Here is an 11,359-nt window from a genome sequence, read left to right on the forward strand (position 1 = left end):
GAGGATGGGATTCGAACCCACGCGTGCAGAGCACAATGGAATAGCAGTCCATCCCCTTAACCACTCGGCCACCTCGTCCTAAACCGCAGAAGTCCACTGGAGTATGAAAGATCATTACAAGATTCTAAGAAACTGGGACTCAAAGCAACCAATGAAGAACAGGTAGACCAGCAAAACAATCATCACTTCAAATAAACTATGAATAATGTATGTTCAATGAAACGGAAAAAATCTAGTTCTTCTCGTGCTTCAGATCTGAAGAAATGCACAGGTGTTTCTGTCTGTCTTTGCGCTGTGAAAAGGCAACTCAATCATGTAGGTCTAAGGTGATGTCTGGCAGACAAAAAGCCACTACGTAGAAGAGGATATGAACAGCTAAAAAGAAAACTTGCACTGGTACACGAAAACAGGATATCTGAGGTGTGGAATAAGGTTGTATGGACCGATGAGTGTAAATATGAGATCACTGAATTGCTGCTGTTTACAAAGGACCTGGAAATTCACAGTATCGATAACCCAAATATATCAGTATTCGCTGGGAGAGGAAATGGCTTCCATAGGTGAATGAAGAAGACTCCAGAAAATTGTTTTCACCAGATGAGGGTACGAATGAAAGCCTGGATTGGGTGGCATTCAGCTCAAACATACATTAAGCTCCATGGAACCCAAAAGCTCCAGTTCGACGAGGATGGGATTCGAACGCACACAGCAGAACACAATGGATTAGCATTCCATCGACTTAACCACTCTGCCACCTCGTCCTAAAGCACGGAAATCCACTGGAGTGGGAAAGATTATTACAAGATTCAAAGAAACTGGGACTCAAAGCAACCAATGAAGAACAGGTAGACCAACAAAACTATCATCATTTCAAATAAACTATGAATAATGTATGTTCAATGAAAAGGAAAAAATCTAGTTCTTCTCGTGCTTCAGATCTGAAGAAATGCACAGGTGTTTCTGTCTGTCTTTGCGCTGTGAAAAGGCAACTCAATCATGTAGGTCTAAGGTGATGTCTGGCAGACAAAAAGCCACTACGTAGAAGAGGATATGAACAGCTAAAAAGAAAACTTGCACTGGTACACGAAAACAGGATATCTGAGGTGTGGAATAAGGTTGTATGGACCGATGAGTGTAAATATGAGATCACTGAATTGCTGCCATTTACAAAGGACCTGGAAATTCACAGTATCGATAACCCAAATATATCAGTATTTGCTGGGAGAGGAAATGGCTTCCATAGGTGAATGAAGAACACTCCAGAGAAAGGCTCCTGACAATTGTTTTCACCAGATGAGGGTACGAATGAAAGCCTGGATTGGGTGGCGTTCACCTCAAACATACATCAAGCTCCATGGAACCCAAAAGCTCCAGTTCGACGAGGATTGGATTCTAACCCACGCGTGCAGAGCACAATGGATTAGCAGTCCATCGCCTTAACCACTCGGCCACCTCGTCCTAAACCGCTGGAACTCGCTGGAGTATGAAAGATTATTGCAAGATTCAAAGAAACTGGGACTCAAAGCAACCAATGAAGAAAAGGTAGACCAATAAAACTATCATCATTTCAAATAAACTATGAATAATGTATGTTCAATGAAAAGGAAAAAATCTAGTTCCTCTCGTTCTTCAGATCTGAAGAAATGCACAGGTGTTTCTGTCTGTCTTTGCGCTGTGAAAAGGCAACTCAATCATATAGGTCTAAGGTGATGTCTGGCAGACAAAAAGCCACTACGTAGAAGAGGATATGAACAGCTAAAAAGAAAACTTGCACTGGTACACGAAAACAGGATATCTGAGGTGTGGAATAAGGTTGTATGGACCGATGAGTGTAAATATGAGATCACTGAATTGCTGCTGTTTACAAAGGACCTGGAAATTCACAGTATCGATAACCCAAATATATCAGTATTTGCTGGGAGAGGAAATTGCTTCCATAGGTGAATGAAGAACACTCCAGAGAAAGGCTCCTGACAATTGTTTTCACCAGATGAGGGTACGAATGAAAGCCTGGATTGGGTGGCGTTCACCTCAAACATACATCAAGCTCCATGGAACCCAAAAGCTCCAGTTCGATGAGGATGGGATTCCAACCCACGCGTGCAGAGCACAATGGATTAGCAGTCCATCGCCTTAACCACTCGGCCACCTCGTCCTAAAACGCTGGAACTCACTGGAGTATGAAAGATTATTGCAAGATTCAAAGAAACTGGGACTCAAAGCAACCAATGAAGAACAGGTAGACCAACAAAACTATCATCATTTCAAATAAACTATGAATAATGTATGTTCAATGAAAAGGAAAAAATCTAGTTCTTCTCGTGCTTCAGATCTGAAGAAATGCACAGGTGTTTCTGTCTGTCTTTGCGCTGTGAAAAGGCAACTCAATCATGTAGGTCTAAGGTGATGTCTGACAGACAAAAAGCCACTACGTAGAAGAGGATATGAACAGCTAAAAAGAAAACTTGCACTGGTACACGAAAACAGGATATCTGAGGTGTGGAATAAGGTTGTATGGACCGATGAGTGTAAATATGAGATCACTGAATTGCTGCTGTTTACAAAGGACCTGGAAATTCACAGTATCGATAACCCAAATATATCAGTATTTGCTGGGAGAGGAAATTGCTTCCATAGGTGAATGAAGAACACTCCAGAGAAAGGCTCCTGACAATTGTTTTCACCAGATGAGGGTACGAATGAAAGCCTGGATTGGGTGGCGTTCACCTCAAACATACATCAAGCTCCATGGAACCCAAAAGCTCCAGTTCGACGAGGATTGGATTCTAACCCACGCGTGCAGAGCACAATGGATTAGCAGTCCATCGCCTTAACCACTCGGCCACCTCGTCCTAAACCGCTGGAACTCGCTGGAGTATGAAAGATTATTGCAAGATTCAAAGAAACTGGGACTCAAAGCAACCAATGAAGAAAAGGTAGACCAATAAAACTATCATCATTTCAAATAAACTATGAATAATGTATGTTCAATGAAAAGGAAAAAATCTAGTTCCTCTCGTTCTTCAGATCTGAAGAAATGCACAGGTGTTTCTGTCTGTCTTTGCGCTGTGAAAAGGCAACTCAATCATATAGGTCTAAGGTGATGTCTGGCAGACAAAAAGCCACTACGTAGAAGAGGATATGAACAGCTAAAAAGAAAACTTGCACTGGTACACGAAAACAGGATATCTGAGGTGTGGAATAAGGTTGTATGGACCGATGAGTGTAAATATGAGATCACTGAATTGCTGCTGTTTACAAAGGACCTGGAAATTCACAGTATCGATAACCCAAATATATCAGTATTTGCTGGGAGAGGAAATTGCTTCCATAGGTGAATGAAGAACACTCCAGAGAAAGGCTCCTGACAATTGTTTTCACCAGATGAGGGTACGAATGAAAGCCTGGATTGGGTGGCGTTCACCTCAAACATACATCAAGCTCCATGGAACCCAAAAGCTCCAGTTCGATGAGGATGGGATTCCAACCCACGCGTGCAGAGCACAATGGATTAGCAGTCCATCGCCTTAACCACTCGGCCACCTCGTCCTAAAACGCTGGAACTCACTGGAGTATGAAAGATTATTGCAAGATTCAAAGAAACTGGGACTCAAAGCAACCAATGAAGAACAGGTAGACCAACAAAACTATCATCATTTCAAATAAACTATGAATAATGTATGTTCAATGAAAAGGAAAAAATCTAGTTCTTCTCGTGCTTCAGATCTGAAGAAATGCACAGGTGTTTCTGTCTGTCTTTGCGCTGTGAAAAGGCAACTCAATCATGTAGGTCTAAGGTGATGTCTGACAGACAAAAAGCCACTACGTAGAAGAGGATATGAACAGCTAAAAAGAAAACTTGCACTGGTACACGAAAACAGGATATCTGAGGTGTGGAATAAGGTTGTATGGACCGATGAGTGTAAATATGAGATCACTGAATTGCTGCTGTTTACAAAGGACCTGGAAATTCACAGTATCGATAACCCAAATATATCAGTACTTGCTGGGAGAGGAAATGGCTTCCAAAGGTGAATGAAGAACACTCCAGAGAACGGCTCCTGACAATTGTTTTCACCAGATGAGGGTACGAATGAAAGCCTGGATTGGGTGGCGTTCACCTCAAACATACATCAAGCTCCATGGAACCCAAAAGCTCCAGTTCGACGAGGATGGGATTCGAACCCACGCGTGCAGAGCACAATGGATTAGCAGTCCATCGCCTTAACCACTCGGCCACCTCGTCCTAAACCGCTGGAACTCACTGGAGTATGAAAGATTATTGCAAGATTCAAAGAAACTGGGACTCAAAGCAACCAATGAAGAACAGGTAGACCAACAAAACTATCATCATTTCAAATAAACTATGAATAATGTATGTTCAATGAAAAGGAAAAAATCTAGTTCTTCTCGTGCTTCAGATCTGAAGAAATGCACAGGTGTTTCTGTCTGTCTTTGCGCTGTGAAAAGGCAACTCAATCATATAGGTCTAAGGTGATGTCTGGCAGACAAAAAGCCACTACGTAGAAGAGGATATGAACAGCTAAAAAGAAAACTTGCACTGGTACACGAAAACAGGATATCTGAGGTGTGGAATAAGGTTGTATGGACCGATGAGTGTAAATATGAGATCACTGAATTGCTGCTGTTTACAAAGGACCTGGAAATTCACAGTATCGATAACCCAAATATATCAGTACTTGCTGGGAGAGGAAATGGCTTCCAAAGGTGAATGAAGAACACTCCAGAGAACGGCTCCTGACAATTGTTTTCACCAGATGAGGGTACGAATGAAAGCCTGGATTGGGTGGCGTTCACCTCAAACATACATCAAGCTCCATGGAACCCAAAAGCTCCAGTTCGACGAGGATGGGATTCGAACCCACGCGTGCAGAGCACAATGGATTAGCAGTCCATCGCCTTAACCACTCGGCCACCTCGTCCTAAACCGCTGGAACTCACTGGAGTATGAAAGATTATTGCAAGATTCAAAGAAACTGGGACTCAAAGCAACCAATGAAGAACAGGTAGACCAACAAAACTATCATCATTTCAAATAAACTATGAATAATGTATGTTCAATGAAAAGGAAAAAATCTAGTTCTTCTCGTGCTTCAGATCTGAAGAAATGCACAGGTGTTTCTGTCTGTCTTTGCGCTGTGAAAAGGCAACTCAATCATATAGGTCTAAGGTGATGTCTGGCAGACAAAAAGCCACTACGTAGAAGAGGATATGAACAGCTAAAAAGAAAACTTGCACTGGTACACGAAAACAGGATATCTGAGGTGTGGAATAAGGTTGTATGGACCGATGAGTGTAAATATGAGATCACTGAATTGCTGCTGTTTACAAAGGACCTGGAAATTCACAGTATCGATAACCCAAATATATCAGTACTTGCTGGGAGAGGAAATGGCTTCCAAAGGTGAATGAAGAACACTCCAGAGAAAGGCTCCTGACAATTGTTTTCACCAGATGAGGGTACAAATGAAAGCCTGGATTGGGTGGCGTTCACCTCAAACATACATCAAGCTCCATCTAACCCAATAGCTCCAGTTCAACGAGGATGGTATTCGAACCCACGCGTGCTGAGCACAATGGATTAGCAGTCCATCGCCTTAACCACTCGGCCACCTCGTCCTAAACCGCTGGAACTCGCTGGAGTATGAAAGATTATTGCAAGATTCAAAGAAACTGGGACTCAAAGCAACCAATGAAGAACAGGTAGACCAATAAAACTATCATCATTTCAAATAAACTATGAATAATGTATGTTCAATGAAAAGGAAAAAATCTAGTTCCTCTCGTTCTTCAGATCTGAAGAAATGCACAGGTGTTTCTGTCTGTCTTTGCGCTGTGAAAAGGCAACTCAATCATATAGGTCTAAGGTGATGTCTGGCAGACAAAAAGCCAGTACGTAGAAGAGGATATGAACAGCTAAAAAGAAAACTTGCACTGGTACACGAAAACAGGATATCTGAGGTGTGGAATAAGGTTGTATGGACCGATGAGTGTAAATATGAGATCACTGAATTGCTGCTGTTTACAAAGCACCTGGAAATTCACAGTATCGATAACCCAAATATATCAGTATTTGCTGGGAGAGGAAATTGCTTCCATAGGTGAATGAAGAACACTCCAGAGAAAGGCTCCTGACAATTGTTTTCACCAGATGAGGGTACGAATGAAAGCCTGGATTGGGTGGCGTTCACCTCAAACATACATCAAGCTCCATGGAACCCAAAAGCTCCAGTTCGACGAGGATGGGATTCTAACCCACGCGTGCAGAGCACAATGGATTAGCAGTCCATCGCCTTAACCACTCGGCCACCTCGTCCTAAACCGCTGGAACTCGCTGGAGTATGAAAGATTATTGCAAGATTCAAAGAAACTGGGACTCAAAGCAACCAATGAAGAACAGGTAGACCAATAAAACTATCATACATACATCAAGCTCCATGGAACCCAAAAGCTCCAGTTCGACGAGGATTGGATTCTAACCCACGCGTGCAGAGCACAATGGATTAGCAGTCCATCGCCTTAACCACTCGGCCACCTCGTCCTAAACCGCTGGAACTCGCTGGAGTATGAAAGATTATTGCAAGATTCAAAGAAACTGGGACTCAAAGCAACCAATGAAGAACAGGTAGACCAATAAAACTATCATCATTTCAAATAAACTATGAATAATGTATGTTCAATGAAAAGGAAAAAATCTAGTTCCTCTCGTTCTTCAGATCTGAAGAAATGCACAGGTGTTTCTGTCTGTCTTTGCGCTGTGAAAAGGCAACTCAATCATATAGGTCTAAGGTGATGTCTGGCAGACAAAAAGCCACTACGTAGAAGAGGATATGAACAGCTAAAAAGAAAACTTGCACTGGTACACGAAAACAGGATATCTGAGGTGTGGAATAAGGTTGTATGGACCGATGAGTGTAAATATGAGATCACTGAATTGCTGCTGTTTACAAAGGACCTGGAAATTCACAGTATCGATAACCCAAATATATCAGTATTTGCTGGGAGAGGAAATTGCTTCCATAGGTGAATGAAGAACACTCCAGAGAAAGGCTCCTGACAATTGTTTTCACCAGATGAGGGTACGAATGAAAGCCTGGATTGGGTGGCGTTCACCTCAAACATACATCAAGCTCCATGGAACCCAAAAGCTCCAGTTCGACGAGGATGGGATTCCAACCCACGCGTGCAGAGCACAATGGATTAGCAGTCCATCGCCTTAACCACTCGGCCACCTCGTCCTAAAACGCTGGAACTCACTGGAGTATGAAAGATTATTGCAAGATTCAAAGAAACTGGGACTCAAAGCAACCAATGAAGAACAGGTAGACCAACAAAACTATCATCATTTCAAATAAACTATGAATAATGTATGTTCAATGAAAAGGAAAAAATCTAGTTCTTCTCGTGCTTCAGATCTGAAGAAATGCACAGGTGTTTCTGTCTGTCTTTGCGCTGTGAAAAGGCAACTCAATCATGTAGGTCTAAGGTGATGTCTGACAGACAAAAAGCCACTACGTAGAAGAGGATATGAACAGCTAAAAAGAAAACTTGCACTGGTACACGAAAACAGGATATCTGAGGTGTGGAATAAGGTTGTATGGACCGATGAGTGTAAATATGAGATCACTGAATTGCTGCTGTTTACAAAGGACCTGGAAATTCACAGTATCGATAACCCAAATATATCAGTACTTGCTGGGAGAGGAAATGGCTTCCAAAGGTGAATGAAGAACACTCCAGAGAACGGCTCCTGACAATTGTTTTCACCAGATGAGGGTACGAATGAAAGCCTGGATTGGGTGGCGTTCACCTCAAACATACATCAAGCTCCATGGAACCCAAAAGCTCCAGTTCGACGAGGATGGGATTCGAACCCACGCGTGCAGAGCACAATGGATTAGCAGTCCATCGCCTTAACCACTCGGCCACCTCGTCCTAAACCGCTGGAACTCTCTGGAGTATGAAAGATTATTGCAAGATTCAAAGAAACTGGGACTCAAAGCAACCAATGAAGAACAGGTAGACCAACAAAACTATCATCATTTCAAATAAACTATGAATAATGTATGTTCAATGAAAAGGAAAAAATCTAGTTCTTCTCGTGCTTCAGATCTGAAGAAATGCACAGGTGTTTCTGTCTGTCTTTGCGCTGTGAAAAGGCAACTCAATCATATAGGTCTAAGGTGATGTCTGGCAGACAAAAAGCCACTACGTAGAAGAGGATATGAACAGCTAAAAAGAAAACTTGCACTGGTACACGAAAACAGGATATCTGAGGTGTGGAATAAGGTTGTATGGACCGATGAGTGTAAATATGAGATCACTGAATTGCTGCTGTTTACAAAGGACCTGGAAATTCACAGTATCGATAACCCAAATATATCAGTACTTGCTGGGAGAGGAAATGGCTTCCAAAGGTGAATGAAGAACACACCAGAGAAAGGCTCCTGACAATTGTTTTCACCAGATGAGGGTACGAATGAAAGCCTGGATTGGGTGGCGTTCACCTCAAACATACATCAAGCTCCATGGAACCCAAAACCTCCAGTTCAACGAGGATGGGATTCGAACCCACGCGTGCAGAGCACAATGGATTAGCAGTCCATCGCCTTAACCACTCGGCCACCTCGTCCCAAACCGCGGGAAGTCACTGGAGTATGAAAGATTATTGCAAGATTCAAAGAAACTGGGACTCAAAGCAACCAATGAAGAACAGGTAGACCAACAAAACTATCATCATTTCAAATAAACAATGAATACTGTATGTTCAATGAAAAGGAAAAAATCTAGTTCCTCTCGTTCTTCAGATCTGAAGAAATGCACAGGTGTTTCTGTCTATCTTTGCGCTGTGAAAAGGCAACTCAATCATATAGGTCTAAGGTTATGTCTGGCAGACAAAAAGCCACTACGTAGAAGAGGATATGAACAGCTAAAAAGAAAACTTGCACTGGTACACGAAAACAGGATATCTGAGGTGTGGAATAAGGTTGTATGGACCGATGAGTGTAAATATGAGATCACTGAATTGCTGCTGTTTACAAAGGACCTGGAAATTCACAGTATCGATAACCCAAATATATCAGTACTTGCTGGGAGAGGAAATGGCTTCCAAAGGTGAATGAAGAACACACCAGAGAAAGGCTCCTGACAATTGTTTTCACCAGATGAGGGTACGAATGAAAGCCTGGATTGGGTGGCGTTCACCTCAAACATACATCAAGCTCCATGGAACCCAAAAGCTCCAGTTCGACGAGGATGGGATTCCAACCCACGCGTGCAGAGCACAATGGATTAGCAGTCCATCGCCTTAACCACTCGGCCACCTCGTCCTAAACCGCTGGAACTCACTGGAGTATGAAAGATTATTGCAAGATTCAAAGAAACTGGGACTCAAAGCAACCAATGAAGAACAGGTAGACCAACAAAACTATCATCATTTCAAATAAACTATGAATAATGTATGTTCAATGAAAAGGAAAAAATCTAGTTCTTCTCGTGCTTCATATCTGAAGAAATGCACAGGTGTTTCTGTCTGTCTTTGCGCTGTGAAAAGGCAACTCAATCATGTAGGTCTACGGTGATGTCTGGCAGACAAAAAGCCACTACGTAGAAGAGGATATGAACAGCTAAAAAGAAAACTTGCAATGGTACACGAAAACAGGATATCTGAGGTGTGGAATAAGGTTGTATGGACCGATGAGTGTAAATATGAGATCACTGAATTGCTGCTGTTTACAAAGGACCTGGAAATTCACAGTATCGATAACCCAAATATATCAGTACTTGCTGGGAGAGGAAATGGCTTCCAAAGGTGAATGAAGAACACACCAGAGAAAGGCTCCTGACAATTGTTTTCACCAGATGAGGGTACGAATGAAAGCCTGGATTGGGTGGCGTTCACCTCAAACATACATCAAGCTCCATGGAACCCAAAACCTCCAGTTCAACGAGGATGGGATTCGAACCCACGCGGGCAGAGCACAATGGATTAGCAGTCCATCGCCTTAACCACTCGGCCACCTCGTCCCAAACCGCAGGAAGTCACTGGAGTATGAAAGATTATTGCAAGATTCAAAGAAACTGGGACTCAAAGCAACCAATGAAGAACAGGTAGACCAACAAAACTATCATCATTTCAAATAAACAATGAATACTGTATGTTCAATGAAAAGGAAAAAATCTAGTTCCTCTCGTTCTTCAGATCTGAAGAAATGCACAGGTGTTTCTGTCTATCTTTGCGCTGTGAAAAGGCAACTCAATCATATAGGTCTAAGGTTATGTCTGGCAGACAAAAAGCCACTACGTAGAAGAGGATATGAACAGCTAAAAAGAAAACTTGCACTGGTACACGAAAACAGGATATCTGAGGTGTGGAATAAGGTTGTATGGACCGATGAGTGTAAATATGAGATCACTGAATTGCTGCTGTTTACAAAGGACCTGGAAATTCACAGTATCGATAACCCAAATATATCAGTACTTGCTGGGAGAGGAAATGGCTTCCAAAGGTGAATGAAGAACACACCAGAGAAAGGCTCCTGACAATTGTTTTCACCAGATGAGGGTACGAATGAAAGCCTGGATTGGGTGGCGTTCACCTCAAACATACATCAAGCTCCATGGAACCCAAAAGCTCCAGTTCGACGAGGATGGGATTCCAACCCACGCGTGCAGAGCACAATGGATTAGCAGTCCATCGCCTTAACCACTCGGCCACCTCGTCCTAAACCGCTGGAACTCACTGGAGTATGAAAGATTATTGCAAGATTCAAAGAAACTGGGACTCAAAGCAACCAATGAAGAACAGGTAGACCAACAAAACTATCATCATTTCAAATAAACTATGAATAATGTATGTTCAATGAAAAGGAAAAAATCTAGTTCTTCTCGTGCTTCATATCTGAAGAAATGCACAGGTGTTTCTGTCTGTCTTTGCGCTGTGAAAAGGCAACTCAATCATGTAGGTCTACGGTGATGTCTGGCAGACAAAAAGCCACTACGTAGAAGAGGATATGAACAGCTAAAAAGAAAACTTGCAATGGTACACGAAAACAGGATATCTGAGGTGTGGAATAAGGTTGTATGGACCGATGAGTGTAAATATGAGATCACTGAATTGCTGCTGTTTACAAAGGACCTGGAAATTCACAGTATCGATAAACCAAATATATCAGTACTTGCTGGGAGAGGAAATGGCTTCCAAAGGTGAATGAAGAACACACCAGAGAAAGGCTCCTGACAATTGTTTTCACCAGATGAGGGTACGAATGAAAACCTGGATTGGGTGGCGTTCACCTCAAACATACATCAAGCTCCATGGAACCCAAAACCTCCAGTT

General features: G+C 42.4%; 5 non-coding genes across 5 annotated transcripts; all 5 read right to left on the reverse strand.

Annotated features, from left to right (window-relative positions):
- Nucleotides 1–4,164: 4,164 nt before the first annotated feature.
- Nucleotides 4,165–4,246, reverse strand: trnas-gcu (transfer RNA serine (anticodon GCU)). The gene has a single exon. It is a non-coding gene; the product is annotated as a tRNA-Ser (tRNA).
- Nucleotides 4,247–4,861: 615 nt separating this feature from the next.
- On the reverse strand, nt 4,862–4,943 carry trnas-gcu (transfer RNA serine (anticodon GCU)). Its single transcript has one exon. It is a non-coding gene; the product is annotated as a tRNA-Ser (tRNA).
- Nucleotides 4,944–6,255: 1,312 nt separating this feature from the next.
- trnas-gcu (transfer RNA serine (anticodon GCU)) lies at nt 6,256–6,337 on the reverse strand. Its single transcript has one exon. It is a non-coding gene; the product is annotated as a tRNA-Ser (tRNA).
- Nucleotides 6,338–7,874: 1,537 nt separating this feature from the next.
- On the reverse strand, nt 7,875–7,956 carry trnas-gcu (transfer RNA serine (anticodon GCU)). The gene has a single exon. It is a non-coding gene; the product is annotated as a tRNA-Ser (tRNA).
- A 615-nt stretch (nt 7,957–8,571) lies between these two features.
- trnas-gcu (transfer RNA serine (anticodon GCU)) lies at nt 8,572–8,653 on the reverse strand. Its single transcript has one exon. It is a non-coding gene; the product is annotated as a tRNA-Ser (tRNA).
- Between the last annotated feature and the right edge of the window lie 2,706 nt (nt 8,654–11,359).

Source organism: Conger conger, chromosome 8 (assembly GCF_963514075.1).
Source record: "Conger conger chromosome 8, fConCon1.1, whole genome shotgun sequence".
NCBI lineage: Eukaryota > Metazoa > Chordata > Actinopteri > Anguilliformes > Congridae > Conger > Conger conger.